Here is a 25,069-nt window from a genome sequence, read left to right as displayed (position 1 = left end):
CAGTATCAGTATTATACACACTGACAAGTAAAGCTCAACTAATTTGCCAGTTTGGTGAAAGTTTCAATTTTTGGGTTCTCAGCCAAATGTCTGTCTGAACTTCTGAGCTTTGACAGCCTGAAAAACAAGCTAGAAGCTTCAGAGCAACAGATTTCCACCATTTGCAAACTGTGAAAACTGAAAGAAAATCTAGGCTATAAAGCTTTGACAAAATTTGGCCCAGATCCTGATTTCATAAAGTAGGTGAGCATCATTACAGCAGTTAGTAACACAACATTAGAATTTCGTATATATTGGTCTCTCTTCTAACATTCAGTCAGTCAGTATGAAAAGACTTTTTTCCTCCTATGCAGTAAAATATTAAAGTATGTATTTAAGTCTAAACAGATGCAGTCATTGAGTCAATAACATAAAAAGTTTAAAGTGCAACAAATACTTACCAGCGAGGTAGATACCGCTGTAAGGAAAATGCCATGCTGTTAGCACTGCTAGAACACATAGTGAGGAAAAGATGACACCCCGCCTTCATTTTAGGTACCTAAAGAGGGAGTAAATGCTTGCTTTACTGTCAAAGGAGTCAGGCAAGCATCTCCAAAGAGTAACTGAGATTAGCTAAATTTGGATGTTACCTTCCTCCACTGAGGTGAGTCTGGGCCACCCTATTTTGCTATCTAAGCTAAGTGGTGCACATATCTTCTGTACTGAAAGTCAGTTACAATCCAAAGAATGGAACCCTGGATCCACAGGTATATCCAAAAACAAATATGGAACTTTTTTTATATAGATATATATTATGACATGCAGATTTATTTTATTTTTTATAATAGTTGAAGATTTTAGATGTAGTTAAACAAGATACTTGAAAGCTTGAGTCTTTATGAGTGGGAATTCACACAAACATTTCTATCCAATTAATTAATCTGCTTATATTTATGCATGGGCTGAAATATTTTTGTCAATTGATACCTGAAAGGGGAAGAGCTTTATATACAACATCAGGGATGTGATTTTAAAATTTTCTTGTGGTAATAGCAAGATTCAGAGTCCAACTTTCCATCAGAGAAAAAATGGGAAAATAATACATTGAATTATTTTTTACCCTGAAAGACAAAAGGCCCGTAGAAACACTTTCTTATCAAGACAGCTTATTTCCAGATGTCAGTTAAGCTTTCATTCTTATTCCAGCTCATGACTTTGAGTTTTTCTCATTTTTACTTCTAAGTTCCCTGGCATTATTTTCTCTAATCAGTTGTGAAAAGCACAAAATAAAATGATGCAACAGAGGTTTATGCTCTTGAGAAATCAGCCTCCTGGAGTGACAGCTAAATTAAGAAAATAAATTTCTTGTTTCGTCTTTTTCTTGGCAATTTCCATATAAACTAAAAAGATACCATTCCCCAGCCCATCAAGCCACACCATTCTTGGAAAAAGAACCACAACATTCATTTATACAAAAGAATTTGTCTGGAACAAACTAGGAATGAAGATCAGATTTATTTTTATTTCTTCATGAGTTTCTTGCATGAGTAATGAAGGGGCACTACCCTATTCCCGTTGAACAGAGTTAACTCCAAGTTAGCTTCCCCTCTTCAACAAGATAGAAAACTAATATTAGTTGATCAGTCTTGCCTAACTGGGGAAGAGGGGCAGAAAGATCACCTTGTCTTCCCCTCACTTAGAGGACTCACTTGAAATATTGAATCCCATTTGGGCATAGCACTTCAGACATATTCCACAATGATGGGAGGAATTGTACAGGAAGCAAAAAAGCTAGGCAAGATCTAGAAAATTTAAGCTGTACAGAAAGATCTGGAAGAATGAAGGCAATATTTAAAGGCATGAAAAGCTGCTACAAAGAGAAAGGCAATAATCTGATCTTATTCATAGTGATTTGGACAAGAATTAATGGCCTTAAGCAGCATTCAGTAAGGTTCAGGTTGGGCATTTGTAAAGGCAATAAAGCATGTCAGCCAATTACTTGTTTGACTGTTGCACTGCAATATTGAAAATATTAAAGAACAGGCTGGATATAAATGTCAGGGGCGACAGAAGTACAACTCCTCCTTCACTGTCATAGGCTCAAACATTTTCTAAACAATATGAAAAACACTTAGGGCATAATAAATATATTTAGCTGAAGCATAGTACAAGAAATTGGAAAAGGACCAATTTGTTAAATTAGTATAGTATGGCAGTGTGAATAAGTATAAAAGTAAAAATATCGATACATGAAGCAAGAAGCTGAACTCTCAAGAGGAAGCATTGAAGAAGGAAGGTGCTATAGCAAGACATGCCTTTCCTGCATACAGCCTAACATAGCTTTGAATGATGTCTAGAAAGGATGCTGGTAAGAGACTCAGTCTATTTTGTTATTTCCCTTTTTCTCTTCTGTCTCCATGTTTCGCATTTTGCAATGAAAACCTTTCCTTTTCCCTTTGTTGAAACAATTTTCTGCTTGCAATAAGCTTGCCTAGTGCAGAAGCAGGTGCAGGTGAATAAGACATTTGCTCCCATTCACTGGAGGTAATGAATACAGATAAACCTATGCAATATGCACGGGTAAACCCTGGGATGCCTGTGACCAGGGCACATTTGTGAGATTACGCGCTTCCTAGAGGCCTTTAAGAATGAAGACTGATGTTACTGGGTGCTCAAATTTGGGGAGAAACATCCCACTTTTCAAAAATATACTACTGTGACAACTGAAGTCCACCCAGGAAATGGCCCATACATTTCACTATTGTTCAAATGGCAAGATTTTGCAAAGGGGCCATTGGGATTTATAGAGGTTCCCATTACAGATATCAGACCAATATGTTCAATCCTTAAATTTCAAAATGAAAAGCCAAATAAAATTTCATAGGGAAATGTAGCATGCTCAGGTGCCTGGCTCATGTGAGCCAGTTTTTGTCTTTGTATTTCTAGCTGCAATGAATGCACTTAAATGAGGCAGAAAAAATGGCTGTGGAGCCTTTAGGTCCCACTCCTGTATCAACAGCACATTGCTGAGGAACAAATACTTCAGTACACTAGGATGGGATGACAAAAAATCCTCCCATCTTCCCCCCTACACAGTGACCGCACTTAATTTTCACAGCAGTTAGCAAATACTTTAATTTTACCACTTCTTCCTAAAATGTCTGACCAAATGTACCACATAAAAGCCCTCCCCACGCACTATCAAGCAGACAAGGAAAAAATAGGTAAAAATAGCATTTCATTTTCCAAATCTCCTACAAAGTTTAGTCTGATGCAAACTGGGGTGGTCTGTCTGCCACCAGTGATTGTCTTACAGACCATGAAACCAAAAGCATGAAGTTGGTGACAGTCTATTTTTATGTTCCTACCATACAAGTTTGGTCATAGCTTCTCAAAGGATGCATAGCTGTCCTCATTTGAACTTGTAGGAGATCCTCAGTATCCCCTTTTATGGATTAGGTATCCTTTATATACAGCCAGAGGGAAACTTTTTTTTTTTTCTTTTCAGTTTTGCAGTCTGGATTGCAAGCTCTGCTTCTGTCTGTTCATTTATTTCCGTTTCCTTTTAATAAATGTTGCATTTGTCTATGCAGGAAATTACTGCAAATTACACTGGGACATGAATTTACAGCATACCAATTTGCAGTAATTCCCTGTGTTAATCCACTCCTCATAACCCAAATCCTTAGAAAGTGGAATAAACTGTCTTGTACTTACTGAGTGTTCAAAGTGACCACACAGTGTTACTGCATATGCTAAGGCACATAAACTGACACCTCAGCTTCCTTTGCAGCTATTTTTCTATTAGCTATTTAATATTTTATGTGACATTTCAAAAATATCTTGAGGCGTGTATTATGTATCTGCTGGTGCCTGATTTTGCAGGTTAAAAATCCAGTTCTTCCTGTATAGATCTCGGAGTCCAACCATTACGTCGAAAAATGAAGTGACTGTCCAATAAATACAGATTTCTAAAAGTCACTGTTTCAAAATACTGTTTGTACAGAAGCACAAGCTGTTATTCTTTTAAATGCCTGCTGAATTCTCAGCACTCCAGAGAGATCACTGTCACATATACGGTGGAAGTCATTACTAGTGGATATAAAAAAACACTGTAAGTAAGAACTTTCAAAAGCTATCCATTCCTCTTCAGATTTAGAAAATTGAACCATTAATGATGAATTTCACCTTTAGAATCATGTACAAACTATTGGTGTTTCATTACGGAGAGGAACCAATTCATCTAATTTTCTCTATAGCCTGTTTCTATAACCCTGTGCCAATTTGTATTACCATCTGCAAGAATTTCCCTAGTCACATCTGAAAGACAAGCACACCAGAAGACTCCAGTAAATCTACTTTGCACAAAACCAAGGTGTCTCTCTCTCCCCAGCCTTCTCTATTTACCAAATATGGTGCACATTTTGTGTAGTAGCACTCAGTTACTAAAAATGACAACACGAATTTAGTAAAACTGAAAGTTTTCACCAGCTGAAAACTAGAACTTTACAAATGACCAACTGTTAATGAATATTTTTATCAACTCTGCAGAACAGAGAACTATGAACAGAAACCAGAACTTCCAGAAGGAAGAAAAAGGTTGGATCTATAAGAGAATTCTTCTTACTCTTCTAATACAGAAGTATGAAGAAAAAAAAAGAAAAAGTATAAAGAGCAAAGTCTGAATTATGATCTGTCAAGATCCTTAATGTTACAGATTATGGAGTGGGAGAGGGGATACATTAGAGAATAATTAAACTTTTTCAAAATAAAACAATTTAGTAATACATGGAAACATGGAATGGAGTTTTATTATGTTTGTAACCATACTGGTGTTACATTTCAGTTCTTGTGGGGAATACAGGTTAATAACTCCAGTCGGAAAGAATATTGTTGTCAAGTTTAAGGACACAAACCAGTTACTCTGTACCCTGTACAGCAGACTACATGAGACATTTCTACTATAATCTGCACTTGGTCAGCTCTAAAATATCTAATTAAAACAATTATTCTAGACTTTAATTGTTTATTTTTATTACTGTAATATCAAGAGGCCCCTGGTGAAACTGGGGCTATATGTTCTACAGACACCCACTCAGTAAGAGAACTCTTTCCTCCTCAAGGTTTCAGCACGAATAAGTCACAGCAGAAACAGTGATGTGAAGAGATGATAGTTACGTGTGATTATAGTAAGTAGTGGTAGAGACATGATAAACAGCTGACACTGCTTAGTTCCATTGCAATGCAGTGTCTGATGAGTTGTATGTCTTGGGTTTTATGTATAATTTCAACCTTTTCTTTCTGGACAATGATAAAAGAATAGCAAAATGAAGCATGAGCTACTGCATGCCCAGCTGCTGGGTACTGGAAATTTCACGATTCTGATCATGAAGACCCTATGACTTTCAGTACAACATCTTTCCATTGTAAGACAGAAAACACATTACCAGGTTCATAAAAGAGATATCAGTATAAATAAGCTAATTAATTCTCCAAAACAGCTTTCGGAAGCTAAAATCACAGCTCATTGAAATCAGACAAAAAAAACTTGCATTAACTTCAGAGGATTTGGATTATATTTCCTTTCCCTCACAAAACCCCTTTATAATATTAATTTGAAATCCCATGATATGTTAAAAAACCTATTTGAGGAACATAGTGGCCTAAGTAACATGGACTAGACAATCTAGCCACTTGTTGGGAAGCCCATCACTGCTGAAACCAGGTCCCGTAAGGCAAGCTTTGTGAGCAGGATAAAAGTCCCAACAAAGTAGGCTGAGTACTTTGAAAGAAGTATGGCATATTACATTTTATTCCTAACATGCATACATCGGTCAGTGTCCTGAACACAGCAGTCTTTCTTAACTCACTGATTTAAAGCAAGAAAGACCCAATATGCACACTTCAGACAGCTGATCTTGATGAGGCAAGATCCATGAGTAAGCGTTTGCGAGGGTAAGTCTGAGACACACAATTCGTAGATTGTGCTGGGTTTATAACTAAATACACTAGATGTCAACAACTTAAATAAAAACTCTGAAACATCACATTTCTCAATAGCAATATTAAGTTCAGCAAAAATTTTCAAATGAAAAAAATCACACGCAACAAATATGCTTGATCTCAAAGTACAGGTTCTCAGCATCATACCTAAGCAATGCATTACCATTACCTTTCTTCTCTCTACAGATTCCTGCAGGGGAGTTCATTTATAAATCATATAAAACGTTTACAATTAATCATCCTTTAAAAAAGAATACCAGAAACCTGAACAGAGTTCATAGCAAACTATCAGGCAGAGAACTATCTAATATCTATAAATAATATTTAGCTGCAAGATACAAATGGTGGATAGAACCACATACATTTACCTCCCACTTAGCCACCTCTGACTGCAAAGGCACACTGTTCTCTGTGACCAAATAGCCCGGTAGACTAGCAGGTCATAGGCTAAAATATTTTTACTTTTCCCATTACCATCCTCCTGTAGATTCTCTCCTCTCCCTATCCCAGTTCCTTCTTTGTTTCTTGAATCATGAGTATAAATATAATCCTAACTCTAATTTTAAGGCACAAGAACCAGGCTGTGAGGACTGGCAATGCTCAGTGCAAATACTTTCCCAGCTCTATTACTGTATACCTTGGGTGTAAATAAATAGCCATAGGACAACAACAGCAGATATCACTTAGAGAAACTCTTTTGCCATTCTGTTTTGTTCCTTCAATAGAGTAGTAAAGAACTGCTGCTGTTCAATGGAGACAACAACGAGAGAGGATGGGAGCAGTCTGGAGCAGTAGTTATCACCAAACTGTGAACAGCCATTGGCAAAACGAAAGAAATTTCAGCTCCTCCAAAATACTTTTAACCTCTACCCTGTTTTTTTTTTTTTACATTACTCAGAATCCAGTATGCTCTCCAAAACTTCATTTTCCTATCATCTTACAGAGTTTTTAAAATACCTAAAACGTCACGCCTGTAGCAGTAGTTGCAGTGCCTCAGTGAAGAGTGCTAGGATTATACAAAAGGAATTATACAACGGAGGTCACAGTTAACATTATCAACATTACCTAATTAGACATGGGATATTTTATGTGTCTGCAAATTTGGTTTTTAAGAGCTCCTAACAACCAATCATCTAGTTTAAATTCCAACTCAAAGTAAAATGCTATGTTGATTATTGTTAAAGAATAACTTTCTGGCTACTTATTAAATAGAAATTGAATTATTACCTTTATTCATGAGCCAAAAAGTACTGTCACACAAGACAGAATCCAATAAAAATGGTATTTTTTTTCCATATCCTTTTGCAGCGGTCATGTATCAAATTTTCCATATATAAAATGCCTAGTGATATATATACTTTTCAAGTGGTACAACTAGCTAAATGGTAATTCTAGTTCAATGGTAACTTCTGAACAAATTTGATACACTTTATTATAATTATTTTTGAAAAACAGTTACAATTTAAAATATTATTACGGAAACTTCAAGCCCTAAAATCAAACATTCAGTGAAATATTTCAGACTTTTCCCTTTGCTTTTCAAAAGTGCACTGACTACATATGTCAGCTTTCATAACATATCATTTTAGTCATTAAAATGTAGGACTTGAAATCCCTATCCATTTCTAGTGACAATCTGATCTAAAACTTACTTTGGCTACAACATTGTGTTTCAGTCTGAATATATAGTGTCCTTTTCCAAAAGAATTTGTTACTCCCCTGGTGATGCATGATAGCTATTGTATAATCTTGCACTGCCCCCAAAAAGAGAGGCTATAGAATCCAGCCTATACAAGCAGAGATTTATGAACTGGCAAATATTTGCTTGAGACAATTGCTGACCTCAAAGGAACATCTTCAGGAGAACAGGCATGCTGAGCGTTGCCATATGATTCACACAAGGATTAGCTCTGAACAAAAGCTGCAGCAACTTTGTATTTAGAAGAAACTTGGATTCAGGTACATACTCTCAGCATGATTCCATGTGAAATTTAAATCCAGAGATCATTAATTTTGACACTGTCAGAATGCAAAAGGAAAAGGAGACATTAGCCTTTTTAAGAAAGAAATTAGAAAAAGGTGTTTTAGGAACCTTCTGCAGATCTCTGTCTTCCTCAGCTCACTGTCTGTCTGCCTTTAAGCAGGAATCTAATCCTTGACTCAGTGCCATTATATATGTATTTCTGATATATTTCTGGGGAAGGCAAGTTTAGACTTTAAGTTCATACTTAACTTCAAGATATTCCTTCAAAAGGCATTCCAAACTTTCAAGGTTTACTACTATGGAATGAACTTGATGTGAATCAAACATGAGGTGATCCTTAAAACATGGGCATGAATATGACACTAAAGAAGGATACAAAATTAGTGAAGACTTTTTTCAGGTCTTTGTTTTAGTTTTTAGATCAAAGAGAACTATTTCTAGAGACAGAGAAGAAGGGACAGTGAAGTGATAAAATGTTTATTGTTTATTTTTAAGACCATGCCGCTTATTTTTTTCCTGCAACAGTCCCAGGCAATACACTAGGATCTGAAGGATAAACCTATGACTACATCTATTAAAATTAAGAATAGCTTCCACATAGCAGACTCTACAAAAACACATTTATGTACTTTCTTAAAATGGTACTGAAAATGTAGCAAGAGAAGGGAAAATAAAGGATTCTATGCACTGAATGTAAGAATAAGAGAAAGGAAGTAAGAATAGGCAACATCTACAAACAAAAGCAGATAAAGAAGTAAAATCAACTTTTCATATGATGGGAAAAAAACAAACTCCACAAACCTCATGACTTAAGAAATAATAGAAGCAAATGATCGCAAGTGAGGGTGTGAGGAAGTCGTACTGATTCTCCTTAGGGCCGTCCATTAAGAATCTATTGATAGCATTCAAGTAGAGAGAAGAAACATTCAGTCTTTTCATATGTATTATATTTATGAATTTGAAAAAGACTTCAAGACACAGGAGGCCTGGTTAACAATTTGAAGGCATGAAGGTACTAGATTTAGTTCACCTTAAAAGCCAGGTTGTTCTTGTGGTTCTTTAGAGAGTTTGTCTTCTCATCAACATGGAACAAGCTAAACCAATTGCTGCAGCGTTTTCAGAACTGCTGTAACCTGTGTCAGCAGGTGTACACTAGCATATGCTACCGTAACAATTGCATTTTGCTCAGTGATACAACATGACTAAAAATGATGTCAGGGTAGTGAAAGACTTGGGGCGCTTTATCTAGTTTCAGGGCCTCCATCTATATACACAACAAGCTGGGATATTAGTTCCATGGACTCGTCATCTCTCTAGCTATGGTACCAAGTTTGCCATGTAGATGTACCCAGAATCAGCACTTAAATGATACAAGAATCAAGACTAGCTACTTTGCTGAACAGCTGCTACAGACTGTATACGGTAACTAGTGTTGGCTTCTTAAATCTTTTAAGGCTCTGAAAATTCCAGACCAATTCCAGGATTAGAAACAGATGTGTAAGAGCCATTCACAATTCCTAGATTTTCTAGCTCTCCCTAGAAAAGATTCTGAAAAGTTTTTACAGAAGAGGATGCCCTCTGTCTACTTGCACATGATAACAATGTATTTCAGCAATGATCAGGTGAATCTTGACAGATTGCTAGGGGCAATATCACACCAGACTATCACACCAGTCCTTGTTTCAGGACTACAATATAAAAAGCCATGATCTATGCATGAACTAATATATGATTTACTTTTGAACCAGAGGTATCTTGGAGGAGTTATGACTGCTGCTCCTTTAACGAATAAATCAGACTGAAAAAAAGAATTACTCACATTGAAAGCCTTGCCTTTTACTTAGTGATGAAAAATCATATGCACATAAAAATGGTAAAATCCTGAAATTTAATCTGTATGTGATTATCCTCACTAAAAGCATGAAACTTATCCAAATTCTTGGCTGCCAGCTGCATAAAGCTTCTCTTAACTCTTCCTATAGGCCAATTATCATTCGTTTAATCTTTAAGACTAAAATCCACTTTTTCTCAGTTTCAGCTTACTCTATATACGTGTTCTATATGTGAAGCATCAAGAAATTGACATAGGTGTTGGTAGCAATCTAATCTACTTCTTCATCAAATCCTTACTTCCAGTTCTAAGACATATAGCTCTTTTGTAGATTGTTAGAGTTCTTGTTATTTACTTAGTTTCTGGGTGAAGTGATCCCTTAGTATTACTTCCTTGTCTCCAGATTTCTGGGGATGCTTCGTTTATGTTCACAGTGTACTTCAAATGCTTAGATGAAAGGCACAGTAGAACTACTAACAGCAGTACAAACATTAAATCTGAAGTAACTCAAAGTGCCTCTCTGGCTTATTCATACAAAATCACTAATAGCAGGTCTGGCAAAAGGACTGACATTTTTGTTTACCAGAATGAAAATTTTCTACCCAGAAAGATAGGGTAAGTGACCAACAAGGGAATTGTAGAACTAGACACCAAATAAAGATGGGGGAAACAAGAACATCAATCTGTAATAACTTAAAATCTTTTCTTAAAAAAACTAAAAGGATGATACAATGGATGCTCTTCACCTGTTACAAGTTATATGTACTGAATTATAATTTGGAACTCACACTGCCTGCTAAATGTAAAATATTTTAACTCTGTACTTTAGCTGGTATAACTGATTCGTGCAGAAATACTGTTTGAAGTAGTGCATAAAAGAAGGGAAACAAAAACGTAGAGAGAAAAGAGAAACAATTAATTTCAATTATACTACATTATTGCCTTCATCATTATTCAGACATAAAAGCTAACATTGTTCTTAAAGGTGCAAACATCGCTATTTTTCTTTCTTTAAATTGAAACTAAGAGAAAAATTGTAAATGACCATGCAAAAGGAAGTGTTATGACCATTTGAACCTGTGCTCATCTAGGAAGAGCTCAGTGGTACTAGGTGCTGTACAAGTACATAGCAAGTGATACGCAGATGATTAGCATTGCCAAGGAATAGGAAAAGTATTATGAGAACATTATTGACATGACTGTGGATAGCTGATGCATGACACTTCTGCAGTTACTGCGCGTGTAGTTGCCAATGACTATTTTTTTTTCTGCAGTAATCACATTTGAAATTAGAGCAACTAAGTTGCCTGTAGTGGTAAATGCATTCAATGCGACATTAGGAGATTCATCTGTAGGTGTGGAAAAAAAGAAAGCCTGCACCCAAATGATCAGTATGCAGCACTATTTGTCAAAATACGAATTCAAATGCCTGAAATTTATTTCAAATGTGATGAAAAATTGTGAGCAGAGGAGACAAATTCATCCCTTATGCAAGTCTCCCACAAAATACCGGCTTAAAATCAGATGAACTCAGATGTCTCTTTTTAGATAAAACGATTGCAAACTTACAGAGTTTATGCATTAAGCTTTTCAACTGACATTGGCAAGAGCTCTTGTAATATATAACACCTCAGGGACAGCAGAACAAGTGTTTACTTCAAAGCACGCAGATTAATTTCCATTATTTTATAATATGCTGGATTTCATTGAAACACAGCTACAACTTTACCAATTCTATAGCTATTTTGGGGGAAATGAACTGCTCTATTTCTGTAATTTATACACCATTATACACATTTTTTAACGCATATGCACATATCTCCTGTATCTGTAGATATTGCACCATGAAGAAAAGCAACTTGATCAATCTACAGAAAAGTTTATTTAAATCTTCAATAAATGAGGAATACTTTATCTCAGATTCTGCACATATTATCATTAACTTCAAAAGCAAATACAATTTTGCCAAGCAATAGGGTATATTTCTACAGTAGTTCAGAGTCCTTTCAACATCCTCATGGTGTATCATCTCCATTAAGTGGATGGGGAAGGAAAACAGATAGGTGAGGCGACATGTCCAGGGCTATAAAGGAAGTCAGTAGCACACTTAGGATTAGAACCCAGTTGTGTTAATGTTTTAAAGCCCTGAATTGCTAAATGCAGATATAAGATCAAAATGGTAAACAAGGTAAGCATCATATTAGTACTCCTCTTTCAAACATACATGCCTACTGGTAAGTGCTGGACGCTTCTGGTTGCCAGCCAGTAAACTTTCCCCCTCCACAGCATGAACTCTGATTGTGTGCCAGTTCACTTACCCATGATTATCATTTTTTCTGTCTGATGAGCGTGGAACAATTGCCTTTCGAGCACTGGTTAGGTAGACACGGAAGAACTGTTTGCCTCCAGCCCAGCTGTCGGAGTCTCCATGCAAGATGCTGTGCAAAATGTTGAGTTAAAAGAAAACACGAGTAGGGGGAAAAGAGAGCTCTCTGAGAACCTCCACATGGTTCCTGTTGCTAAGGGAACCACTCCCTTTGTCTGCATAGGTTAAGAACGGCTGCTTCGTTTGGAGTCTGTCTCTTAAGTACCGAAAACAGCACAACAATTTCAGGAAGAAAAAACCCTCTGGAGTATCTTAGGACCAGAGCAAAAATGAAGATGCCTAGGAACTCTTACATTAAAATCAGCTATTAATAGTTGATTTGGGGTGACTCCAGGGAGGCTGTAGAACTCATCTGTGCCATCTGATGGGACGATATACCACTGCAGACAGTTTAATTTAGTTATTGTAATCAGCTATTGGGATTAAGGTAGCTGATTACAGCAAGATAGATCAAGAAACCAGATACAATTTACTACAGCAAATGGAAAGAGATCAACAGCAACAAATATAAGTATTTAATAGGTACTCACGACAGATTATAGCAGAGAGATGCCTTTACTTCCACAAGCTCCTATAAAAATCCAAGCCAGAATCCTTAACTCCGTTCTTGGTGATTGCTCTCTCTCTCTGCTGCCTCTCTTCCCTTTGGGCCAGCACTGCATTGTCTCTGTGCTCCTGGACCCCAAATATTTGAGAATTTACCTTCTGTACAGGCCATTGGTCTCAGTCCGATTCAGCATATGGAGCTAGGGATCCCTGTTTTGTATCTGTCTCCCTCCTTGCTTTTAAGAAATACATCAGGATGCATGCTTCTGGATAAAGGTGATTTATCTGTGAGTTTGGGGTCATATAACAATAAGATCTAATAGAAATTGTTGTGAAGGTTATTATATTGGGAAGACAAACACCTGGAATCTAACCTCAAACTTTCTGTTTGCATTCAGAAAATCAGCCTTTGTATGAAAACATGCAGTAAAATATGCATTGCACAAAACAATCATCTCTCTCTCTCTTTGAGGTGACATGAAAAACAGTATCCCAAATATACTGTGACTGTTTTCTTTTTCTGTACAATTACTTGTTTCTACCTTAATACTATGGGGTAGAAACAGCCAAAGACCTGGATCCAGATCCAAATTTTCAAGCATAGACTCAGTCCCTAACACATCCAGAGAACAATCAGAAAAATTTGTAAGGTCATGTCTGAATGAGCAGACAAAAGTTCAAAATCAGAAATGATGCACTTCTGTATGGAAATCAAATTTTTCTCATTCCACCAGAGAGCAGCTGTGAGTGCCTGCAACAGTGGACAGAGGTCAGAACTAGTTCAGTCTTACTGTAAGGAGCCGCACTTCACTTTATGAAAGGTAGTTCCTGAGGAAAGTCAGTGCCAGTGTTCTTCTATTTTCAGGAGAGTTGATTTTTTCCCCTCAGTCAGGTTGTTGCTCTTACACTGGTCAGATAACAATACGAGACGTCTTTGCTTACACACCACAGTCCAGCACCGATTCTTTGACATAAAGGCCTGAAGAATTCAGCTGTCACTTCATTGCACATGTAGAATTGTGTTTACAGCATGATATGTGTTACTCCCCCCCCCCGCCTTTTTCCTCTCACCCCAACGACTCAAATAAAGCAGTCGAGGTTGCTTTGTAGAGAGGCCTTTCTACTCTCCTTTGCAAAAAGATTAGGAGATTAGAGAGGGCAACAAAGAGTTCAGTTTAGGGACATCAGAAAACAGCCATTAATATGCAGGTTTCTGTTGCATCATTTTTAATAAGGAACAATTCATGTGAAACCAGTTTAAAAGGTTATGATTTTATTAATTCTAAAAATTCCTTTCAGAGGGTTGATTTGAATTGCTCAATCCTTTATATATACATACAAATATCCCATTTTCACCTCCTTATTGCTAGACTGATGCTAAGGTTAATGCAAGCAAAGAATATTGGGATTCTGTGCAGCCACAGTAAGGGAGATGACAGCTTTTAGGACTGAAATAAAATTTCTACAAACACACTTTTTACTCACTTTTTTCTATTATTAATACTTGAGTATTTTGCCGATCAATCCCATTTTATTGATTCAGAATAAAAGGGCTTTGGGAGAGATTCAAATCACATTGAAATTTTATGAAAGAGCCAGGGACAGTATCAATTCAGCTCTGCTACAAAATGCCCGCTACAAAAAGGAACCACTCATGGTTTTCTCCCTTATTTTGACTATGAAATAAATGTTATCTCTTTAATAGCAGTTTTAGCGTCTTATACAGGAAAAATGTTCCCTTGCTTTGGAGAACATTTAACATTTTCCTTTTATTACAAAGGCAGCAGTTTTTTGGTGGACTAGTAGTTGGTCTGAGACTTGATGACCACAGCACCACTTTACACAGAAGTGGAATTCTACTCAGGAACCTTTCTTTGATGAAATAGTAAGAAGTTTATCTACTACTATAAATCCCAGCTTCTCAAAAGCTCAGTTGAAAAATTAACTGCTTCAAGTACTGATCTCCTAAAGAGTCTGACTTTGTTATGCTAATCCAAGGTATTAAGAATAATCAGAAAAGGAATTCATTAATGGCTACTTGAATCAACTGCTTTTTGTCTCAGACGTGAACACATCCCCCCAGTCAGAAATTACCTAACACAGTGTGATTGAAGTTTATTTATTTACTTACGTATAACAAGCAACTGAGCAGTTTGCAGTGCATGAAATGAGGCTATGGAAAAGTACACTACAGTGCTCCTGCTTCAGGGACCTCTCAGACAGAATTTCAGTATATATGCCTATTTTCTGTTCATTATTCAGCAAACGACATTGAAACTCACTGCCCCCTCAGTCCACAGACTAAAGTTAGTGACCAAGACAGGATTACATGACTTATTTAATACATCCTAAGAGGAATTTTTAAAATAAATATTTAGAAAACTCTAAAAATATCATCTTGTTTTGTTAAGGTTAAGTATGTGAACACCTTACCTGGTACAAATACAGATCTTGTTATGCAATGAAAAAGAGGTGCAGATGGAACTGCTGATAGCCTCAATGATGATAGTGCAACATGCAGTTGCACAGGAACCAGAATTTCCCTTATGAGGAATTTTTTTCATATTCCCCAATTTTTTCAGTTACAACTTGGAATGAAAATTCCAACATGAGAAATTTTCCATAGGAGGGTCATATTTAAAAGACCCTCTATGTAAAAAAAATAAATAAATAAATAAAAATCTTTACTTCTTTACTTTGAATGAACTGACATGGATTTAAATGACCTGTGAGAGTATGTGTATGGTTGTATGTGCATGTATAAGGTTTCTTGTCCACTTTTGGGAGCCCAGACTCCCATCCTTTGTGGCAGTCTGCCAAACAGGCCAAGAACGTGAAGAAACTTGACTTTCTGGCTCTATTCCAGGTGAGATGCCGGGGAGCTGAGAGCTGGGAAAAGCGGGCGAGCTGGCAGGAAACCAAGCACATTTCCATCAAAAATTTCATTGGAATAGACATTTTCATGCAACGTGTTAGGTTTTGGTGAACTGGCATTAGCTGAGAGAAAAATGTTCCACTGGAAAGCTTCCAACTTGTTCTAGTGCTGAGATTTTGACACTTGGACCTCCTATTTTTCATTCAACTGAAAAAATGGATTTCTATTTCCCAGTGTCAGGCATAGAGATAGTATATAGTTTATAGTGCTACTGGTTGTCTAAAATTATTTGCCCTGATACTGTAAAAAGAAACCTCATTTTGCCATGCTACAGCAAGTGCTGATCTCCCAAACCTAGACTGATATTGATCAAAGATCCTTAAAACTAGGAAAGGCCAGACAAGAGATGCAACATCTGCTTTATTAAAGAAGCTTTGAGAGACCAGGGTTGTGCACGTACTGCAGGAACTGAAAGTGACACCTGGATGCCACTTTAACTAGTGAAGAGGGCAGTTAATGGAGTGTTTATCACTGCTTAACAATCAGGGGGAAAAAAATGTCACATCTGTAGCTAGCAGGATTCCAAGGTTGTTCCTGGATATTTCTCTGAAGTTCAACTAGCAGGCTACAGAGGAAACAGCAGCTTACTTTGACCAGTTATGTTGTGCTTCTTATATTTGGTCTTCATAAACTTTTGTACTTTATGCTTCTACTATACTTAGGAAATGTCTGTTTGCACTACACCTGTATCTAAGATAGTTTTATTATGCAGCATAAACAATTTTAGTTACTCAATAAAGTAATAGTGAGAGGGGCATCTAACTTGAGGACTAATCACAAGTGGTGAATGGACGTAAGAAAGACATTCTTTCTTAATTCATTAAGAACTACTGTCAACAAAAACTACTATACAAGACCTAGGATAAACCACCAGGTGTCTGTTACTTTTATCTTACATTTCTTTTCCAAGGTAGGCTTGCACTGATGGGGGAGGAGAACTGTGTTTAGACAGAATCCTGGTCTTTAATGAGAACACAAATTTACCATTAAAATAACTGATGATAGCCATGCTACTTTAGATATTTTGCAAACTTTCTTTGCAATAGTACTTGAAAGAGATGAAGCCACGTAATCTGGCAGGTACTTCTAGAAAGAAGTTCTGGCGTTTGTCTATTCACCCTAAATAGTTCTACTGAAATCACAAGGTGGATAAATACATAAGGTCCTTTAAAATCTGAATAGAATTGTTAAAATTAAGCATTTAATGAAACTTATCAAGCAATATATAATAAAAGCTTATCTTATTTTGAGTTGCAAGTGTAAAATTTTCTGAGCTTACTGAAAAACTTTAACTAAATTCAGCGTTATCACCAATGGGATACTGCAAAACCGGACAGTTTCTGCATGCTTAGCTTTTGAACCTGTCTCTCAGAATGTTTATTCATATTAAGCCCCATTCAGGAAGTGATCTCGCTGGAAAATCTGAGCAAACAGTAGCACAGAACTTCCAGGCTAAAAAGCTAAAGAATGTTCTTTTCCCCACTTTCGTCTTCTTTTAAATGAATTTAGTGCTTGTGAATCAGATCAGTGGCCCTGAAGACTGAAGGTTACTGTGTATGCACAAGAACAGAGCCATTTTCAGTGTCCTGACACTAATGTATATTTACCCTGTGTTGCAAGTTTTACTTACCATCTTGGGCATTAATAGGACTTCTGAAACCTGCAGGTAAATAATTATGGACCACTTATTATATAGACTGTAGGAAGTCTGAAGCGGTGATAGGTGCTTCAGGACCCTGTGATAGATGTCTAAGTTCGTTGTACAGACAGCAAGCAAACAACCTGGACTCTGGACAGAAAGTTTTAGTATAGCTAGCCAAGAAAAAATGGTGAGTTAAAGGATATATTTGATAGCACCCTTGTCTAAGGGTCAGAATTGGATCTGCAATTTGGCTATGTTAGCTGCAACAGGTACATCCAAGTCAGACGCAAATGGGAAATATTCAACAGAAGCTTAATGAAATCACCAGGGTAATGAGTGAGAATGACAGCCTTTGACTTCACACAGCATCTGGCCTCTCTGATAATATTCAGAAGGCAAAGACCACTGCCCAAAGCAGTGCTGAGCTGTGTTCTGTGGTGGTGGAAGGTGTCATGAAATAGCTGTTATATCAGAACACAGTAACTACTTTCAGTTATTTTTTTCCTTTGTGTTGTCAGTGTAAGGGGAAAAGTTACTATTCTCTTCATAGCATTGCAAGAGTAAATAAGATTATGCCAGAGTGTGTAAAGGTCATTTTAGCTAATATCTGAACAGGTATCAGTCACAATCACCAATCACCAGCCACAGTTAATTGATGTGCTAACTTATCAGCCAAGCTTTTAAATTCTCACAGCAGAAAAGAAATTGAACATCCCAAACTCAGCTGAGTACTAACTTGTAGTTCTTACTATTTGTACTGTAGCAGTAACCTTCAGTCACTAGCAATCTCAGTTTTGAGCAAGGGCACCAAACTTGAGTTAAAGCCAGCACTAGACATATCCCTGAAGAACTTCTGTCTTGTTTCTTTGATACTAATAATGAAATAAGTCTTAGTTAAGTAACCAAATATCAGTTAATCTTGTGCTCTATACAGTAGACTAAATCCCAGTCCTAGACATATCACAGCAAGTCTTAAGGAAGCCTGTGGACATTCCAGTAGCTTGGTGAGGCAGTTAATTCAGCTCAGTTTCTCTGTTTTTCTTTCTGCAACTTTCTTACCCTGTTTGCAAGGGTAACTCATCTCATTTTCAAAAATATGAAACTCCTCCATCTCCAGTTCAAGAAGGTGTCAATGCTTCTGGACTGTGCAGCTACTTTCCTCAAGTAAAACTGAGAAAATTGGCTGCAATAATGAAGATATTTCCCTTCCCACTGCTGGTCTCTGGCAATTTCACTATACTCATATAGTCTCATGGAAGTCTTCTAAATCTCAAACGAGCTCATTGTTTTCTATTCAAAACCCTCAATTCTGCTTCTTTCTACTACAAATTTCAAAAATATTCATCTCACTCCCTTGCAAAAGAAAGAGAAAAATTGTCTGCATTTTCTTAAAGAGTAAGGATGATTGTAGGAGTCACTATGGCAGAATCAGATGCACTAAAGGAAAATGAAGGAATGCAAAACAAATAGAACACCCAAGGAGGGCAGGCCCAGTTAAATTAAATTAATTTCCACTTAATTTTCAATACAAGAAAATTATACGTATTCCAAGCTTGCTAAAATTGATGGGAGTCTATCAAAAAAAGTATTTGCATTGAATCGAGAAGGCATAGATCAAATCTGTGGATACACATTGATCAATATCTGAAAACATATTAAAATTACTTCAGCCACTTGCAGCAAATTTAAATGTCTGAATAACAGCAAAGTTCAGTGATAACACCATGAGTGAAATTGTCCCAGCTCATTTGACTATTCTCTTTACAAAGAGCAAGTCTCTCATACTATATTTAAGTTTATATATAAACATACACATATGTTCAGACTAAATTTACTGTACCATACATGAAATCTCCTCACTATACCTATTTTCCATATTATCACTAAGAGCATTTCTAATGTCTACATTTGCTCTGACAACTCTGGATATCATTGTCATGTTTTCTTATGCCCTTGGGTGAGATTGATTCACACCCGTCTCTTCTGCTGCTATGAGTAAGTAAACAGCAGCCACAAAGCTGTCAATGAATTGGATTTCCTTTTCTCCTGTATGCATTTAATTTTTTATCGATGTACCTGAGATAGATTTTTTTTCAGGCATCCAACTCATGTTAATAATATATGAACACTTGGTTCATTTTTGCAGAGTGTTTATTCCTGGTGTTGTGTTCTTTCCAATTTGATTAAGGCAGCTGAAGAACAAAATAAAGCAAATTGACTGCATTTAATCCAATAATTACAACAAATTCTTCGAATGTAAAACTTTTAGAGAAGCAAGCTTTCTGTGGGTGCTCCCACCATCAAGCACACACAGGTATACTCCTTTCTGGGTCTCATAAAGGCAAGAACTCCCAAAATTGAACTTCACCCACACCAATCAAAATGCCACTCAGCTGCTGATTGAAATATCCTTCATTATCAGAGTGAGTGCCTTTAATGGTTACCCAAATGGCTGTCAAATTAAATAAGAAACAAAATGCAAATAAATTAGCATTCCTAGCTACTGATACACTATAAATATTTATGAGGAAAAAAAGATGCTGTAATTTCAAATGATACCACAGGCCTATTTTGTACAAACAGTTAAAACAGTTATACATGCAATACTGTACTTTGCAATTTTTTTCCATTTCACATCACCATAATCACCTAATAAATATTTAAATGGACCCATTTGCTGTAACTATAAAAGAACCGTGTAAACTTGTTGTCATCTAGACACATAAGCCGCAGTGGAGTCAATGAATTTCAACAGTCACTTAATATTGCAAGCCACAAGCTACCTTAAACCTGCCAGCAACTGTCTGCCAGGAAGCTACTGTAGCACCACGGCTACCTCCTCCAACCCAGGACACGAGATTCATTATGAATGCTAGCATTGCTACTCTAATTAGGCCTGGGAGAGGTTTAACAACCATGCTACAGTCTTGCTGCTGACAAATATAAAAATAAAGCCTTGTTCAAATTAGCAATGTGAAGTGAGAAGGCCTAGAAGCAGCAACTGTCTGACCAGTAGTGAAACAGTTCTAATCTATAGTGAGGTTATTTTGCTTCATAAACTGCTAGTATGTTACCTGCAGGAGGTCTCCCTGTAAAATGAATTATAGTAAGCTATATGTGATAATTAACCGTGCATTAGCAAATATCTTGAAACAGGGGGGCTCTGTTTTCTCTGTATTTTGACTAATAAAAGCATGAATTTGTTCAACAAATGATCATTTAGGTTGTGGAATGCTAAGCATATTGGAAGAACACAGTAAGCAATAGAATATTGTAGGTGGACTAACAGTTTCCTTACAAAAACAGGCTGTTTAATAGGCTGGCTCCATACTACGTTATTCACAGTACTAAAAACCACAGTGTTGGGAAGACAAATACAATATACATTTAAAATAATATAAACCCTGTACTCCTATTTACTTTAAAAATGCCATAGATGTGACAATAAAAAAAAATCCATAAGCAAACATTTATTTCAGAAAGACAAAATCCCAAATGACTCTTTCCAGAATGTAAACAGATAGTGAGACAATTGGTATGGTCATCTTTGCTAGAGGGGAAAAAATGTAGCTTGATTTAAAATAGTCTACATCATATGAATGTGAAGTGAGGAAAAAAAAATCATAATAATTTCTTATGTATACTGCTTATCACAATAAAAATAAAGTAGTACTATAATTTATTTTAGTTTCATTGACGTCTTATGAAAACATATTCGACCACAACGCTTTATTGAACTGTGACTGTACCAGCCATATTCTTGGCTGTGAATTAGGGGTCAGAGCAACTTCAGCATATACAGGTTGACAATCTGTGCCTCTTTATTCATACTGGATGGACTGGAGCTCAAGCTTGCAAACATCACAAGCTGCAACTCTTCTTACTACAAGTAATCTATTCTTACTGCAAGTAATCTACCAGCTTTAACCAGATTCTGTGTAGCAATGACTAACTGTAGGGTGGCATTATCATGGGAAAATAAGAAGTCCCAGTGTTCTGGGGCTGGACTGCACAAGAAAAGACAAATTAATGAAAAACAATGTTTTAATTCGTACATATCAGCATTCAGAAGTCTCTCAAACCTTTAAAATCTTTCAAATTTTTGAAATGTTCTCTCACTAAATCTAAGATAAGGCCAAGATCAGAACAGACCTCTCAGCTGTATCTCCCCATTTCTTCCCAGCCAGCACAGCTCTCATCTGCCCTGTAACAAGGAGCACATCTGAGGTACCAGAGCTTTCACTTCAGCATGTTGGGTCTATTTCAGTGGTGGTATTGATTTCTGAGGCAGGGGCTACCCATGAGATGCCAGAATTATGAACACGTAGCAGACTTTCAGTCTTAGAGCAAGAAAAAATAATCAGAATAGTGTTATCTGGAGAAAACTGAAAGGGCATGACTCTGCCATGCTGTGATACAGCCAAGAGTAAGAATGCTTCTTTTTTCATCGTCTTGATTCAACCAAAGGAGGTTGAACTGTTGTTTGCATTATATCTTCTTCCCAAACCCATCTTACACTTCAGCTCTCACCCTCAAAATGACCTAGAAAATATCTTCAGCATTTCATTAAAATTAAAATTTTAATATATTGAAGAAACCATGGATTTCACAGAAACACTAATTTTATGACACATTACAATTTTCTCAGTTAACTGCTTGGTGTAAGCTATGTAGTTGCCTGTCTCTTGATCCAGCCCACATGAACTAACAATATTGACAGCTTTTCCAGTGCCTGTCTTCCTCTACTACACAGCTGCCAGACACTCTTCACTCATAGGCTATTTGGCTAATTAACAACATTAGGTTCCATCCAGAACAAGCATTGACAACCCTTTTTTTATCTTAACAATTGCCATTTCAGTTTCAGATGTAACAAATGCATTTTATAACGGAGTATTTGTCATTTATTCTGCTCAAATGGTGCCTGTTGGTCTAATAAAACACCCCATCTTTTCCTTCAAATTCAAGTCACATGGCACTATTAAAGACAGGGATATAGACTTGGATAAACAATAGACTTTATTATATTACATCATGGGCATAGAGTGGAAGGGGAAGGAATGTGGATGGCATTTTGCCTGCAAACTATCCACTTTCCCCAAGTGACCAGGACATGTCTGCTCTCTCCATTTTATATGTGCTACTTTCCACTTCTTCCCCATATCAAAGTCAATTTTCCCAAACTCTTGCAGATGCCTTTCTGCAACTAACCCATTACTTTATGTTCACACCTTTCTTCTCCTAAGACACTTCTATACTGCTTGGTATTGGCTTTCAAATATCTACAGAAATATTATTTTTGGCAGCTTGCATATGTATATATATCATATGCAAGAAACATTTTCTTTTCTTATAGTTAAATTATTGTTGCCATCAAATTATTAAAGACAGGTCTACAACATTATTTAGAAAGCATATAGAAAGAAAATATGTATATTTCTTCTATAATAATAAAAATAATTTAAAAAAATACTACAAATGAATGGCAAGCACATTTCATGAAGTTTTTTTTTTTTCTAAGAAGTTATTTCTCTCACTTATACTACAGAATGATAAAAAATTGTAAAAAACAACTTGCACTAATTTGGCTATCATTACATTCCTTCAGGAGAGTACAGAGTTTTTGTCTTAATTTCAAAAGTGATGATCATCTGAAAAAAGAGAGAAATGAGCTTCAGATTCTATGTTTTGCCTAAATCTCCTTCATAGGTTTGTGTATGACCAAGAACAATTTAAGTGCCTTTTTTTAAAAAAAAAAAAAAAAAATGCTTCTCTCAGTCAACCACTTTGAGAGTGGCCACGTTTCCATAATATTGCAGTTAATCAAGTTTAAAGTCCAGTAATACCTTTAATTTTCAAAAACAAAGCCAAGAGCCTAAAAGATGTTTTTATAATTTATGCACTAACCTTCAGCTCTCTAAGGTAAATGAGAACTTTGAGAGTACTATGCTGCATTTTCTCAAGTGAATTACATTTACAGGTTTCCAGGCAGAGGGTAAGATTGCCCCCTTTTGGAATTTTTAAGCCTAGCAGTCTAAATAAAGAAAGGTGCAAAGCATTCCTGATGTCTACTCAAAATATGCATCTCATTGGGGATTATTTTTGCTTCATACTGTTGTATTCTAGTGTTATTTTGTATGTGGCTTCACATTCCTTATTAAAGAAATAGGCAAGAAAGAATTCAACTCTGCTTGCCAGCAACCACAAAAACAAAAATTCTAAAGTCAGCTAAAGGTAAACATATGGAACCCTCTAAGGAATGTGGTAGTAAAGATGGAACATATGACTTAGTTCTCCCTTTCTGTGTTCTGTAGGACAACTGTATTGGAAATTCACTTCAGAGACAGCAGTCTATAATTACCATGTAATGTAAAGTAGTATTCTCTGATAAAATCCATAAAGATCTGAGTGTTTTAACAAACAACTGTAACTACTGTAGTAGCTGCAGACAATTTAATAGCAGACTTACTTTAATAGCAAAACCACTCTGGTTATACTGAACTTTTGTTTATTTCTAAGTTGTCAGCTTTAGCACCTAAATGATAGTCTCAAAACTAATTTCATCAAGTTTACTAGTCTTTTACAGAGATGTTCATGACTACAATCAGAAAATGCACAATAATCAGGAGTCTGGATTAAAATCTGTATTTTCATGACTTTTTTTTTTTTTTTTTTACAGTGCCATAGTGTCAAATACACCAATTAGAATTTGCTACTGAAAGCAATGAAATTTTTAAGCATTTATTACTTAGTAATATTCTGCTAATAAAATATCATTAGTCTGTTGCTTGACCAGTATCTTCTTGTAGCACCTAATTTTAGAAAACTAATCTTTTCTAATTACATTATATAGCACATTGCTATTTTTGTTTCAAAACTGAAAAATATTCTGAACTTGTTTCAGTTCAGAGGTTGTTCCACATAGCTTTGGCACTATGGGTCCTAGATCAGTATTTCTTACTTATCTTTGTGCGGCTGGAATCCTATGACCCCTATTATGTCTTACGCCTTATAAGGGTTTAATTTCAAGAACAAAGTATATTAGTATGCCTTCAACTGACAGTAACTTCTCAAGAATTTAGATGGCCACCTGACAAACAAAAGCATGGAGAGATCTCCAAATGGAGACAGATTGACAGACTGGTATAAAACAGCAATAAAATAGATATAAGAGAGCTTTAAGGAAAGCTACGTTGATGTATCTCATCACAGCTGAAACAAGACTTCTGTTCAAGCAAACTGAGAAGAGTCGACAGTCAGTAGGCCACAATAAAAGAACATGAAAATACAGAATTTAAGCGTGCAATTCTGCTGAAGTTCTCATTGCCTGAGCTTTGTATGCAGTATTAAACAACACCATGCCATTCATCTGTTTCAGCACCAGGCTCCAAGGAATACTGCATTTGTTCTTCCATCCTACTACAATCACAATTATATCACCACACCTTATTACACTATTGCCTTCCAGTAAATTAAGCATAATTCAGCCAGCCAAACCAAGATTCTGTAATAACACTGGGTTATACAAAACAACATGCTTGAGCATCAGTACTGCTCTTGTACCCTGGGTACAATGTTATGGAGCAAAGTTATTGTATATATATAAAAACAACCATTATTAATATTTTTCCTATGGTTAATATTTTAGTATTCTTACTGTCTTAGATATCAAACTTAGATATCATGCAAAGCATGTGATGAAAATGATTTTAATTATTTATGTGCACATTAGCTTTGCTTCATGGTAAATAGATTATCACGAT

The 25,069-nt window shown here is 36.3% G+C and overlaps 1 protein-coding gene across 11 annotated transcripts in view; it reads right to left on the bottom strand.

Moving 5' to 3' along the window:
* The window catches only part of ANKFN1 (ankyrin repeat and fibronectin type III domain containing 1), a 225,121-nt gene that overhangs the window by 187,039 nt on the left and 13,013 nt on the right, over nt 1-25,069 (bottom strand). For 7 of the 11 annotated variants that reach the window (XM_083805342.1, XM_083805348.1, XM_083805337.1 and 4 more), the window contains exon 1: nt 12,116-12,691. The exons of 1 other annotated variant lie outside the window; for it this stretch is intronic. The gene's annotated coding sequence lies outside the window, so the exon portion shown is untranslated. Of the gene's footprint in view, nt 1-12,115; nt 12,693-12,713; nt 13,799-25,069 lie in introns of those variants that run through there. 3 more of the 11 variants (XM_083805341.1, XM_083805340.1, XM_083805343.1) reach the window with 2 other exon arrangements.

Source organism: Anser anser (genome assembly GCF_964211835.1).
Source record: "Anser anser genome assembly, chromosome: 19".
In the NCBI taxonomy this organism is placed as follows: domain Eukaryota; kingdom Metazoa; phylum Chordata; class Aves; order Anseriformes; family Anatidae; genus Anser; species Anser anser.
The sequence above is the reverse complement of the archived record's forward strand: the minus strand, read 5'-3'. Positions and strand labels throughout refer to the sequence as shown.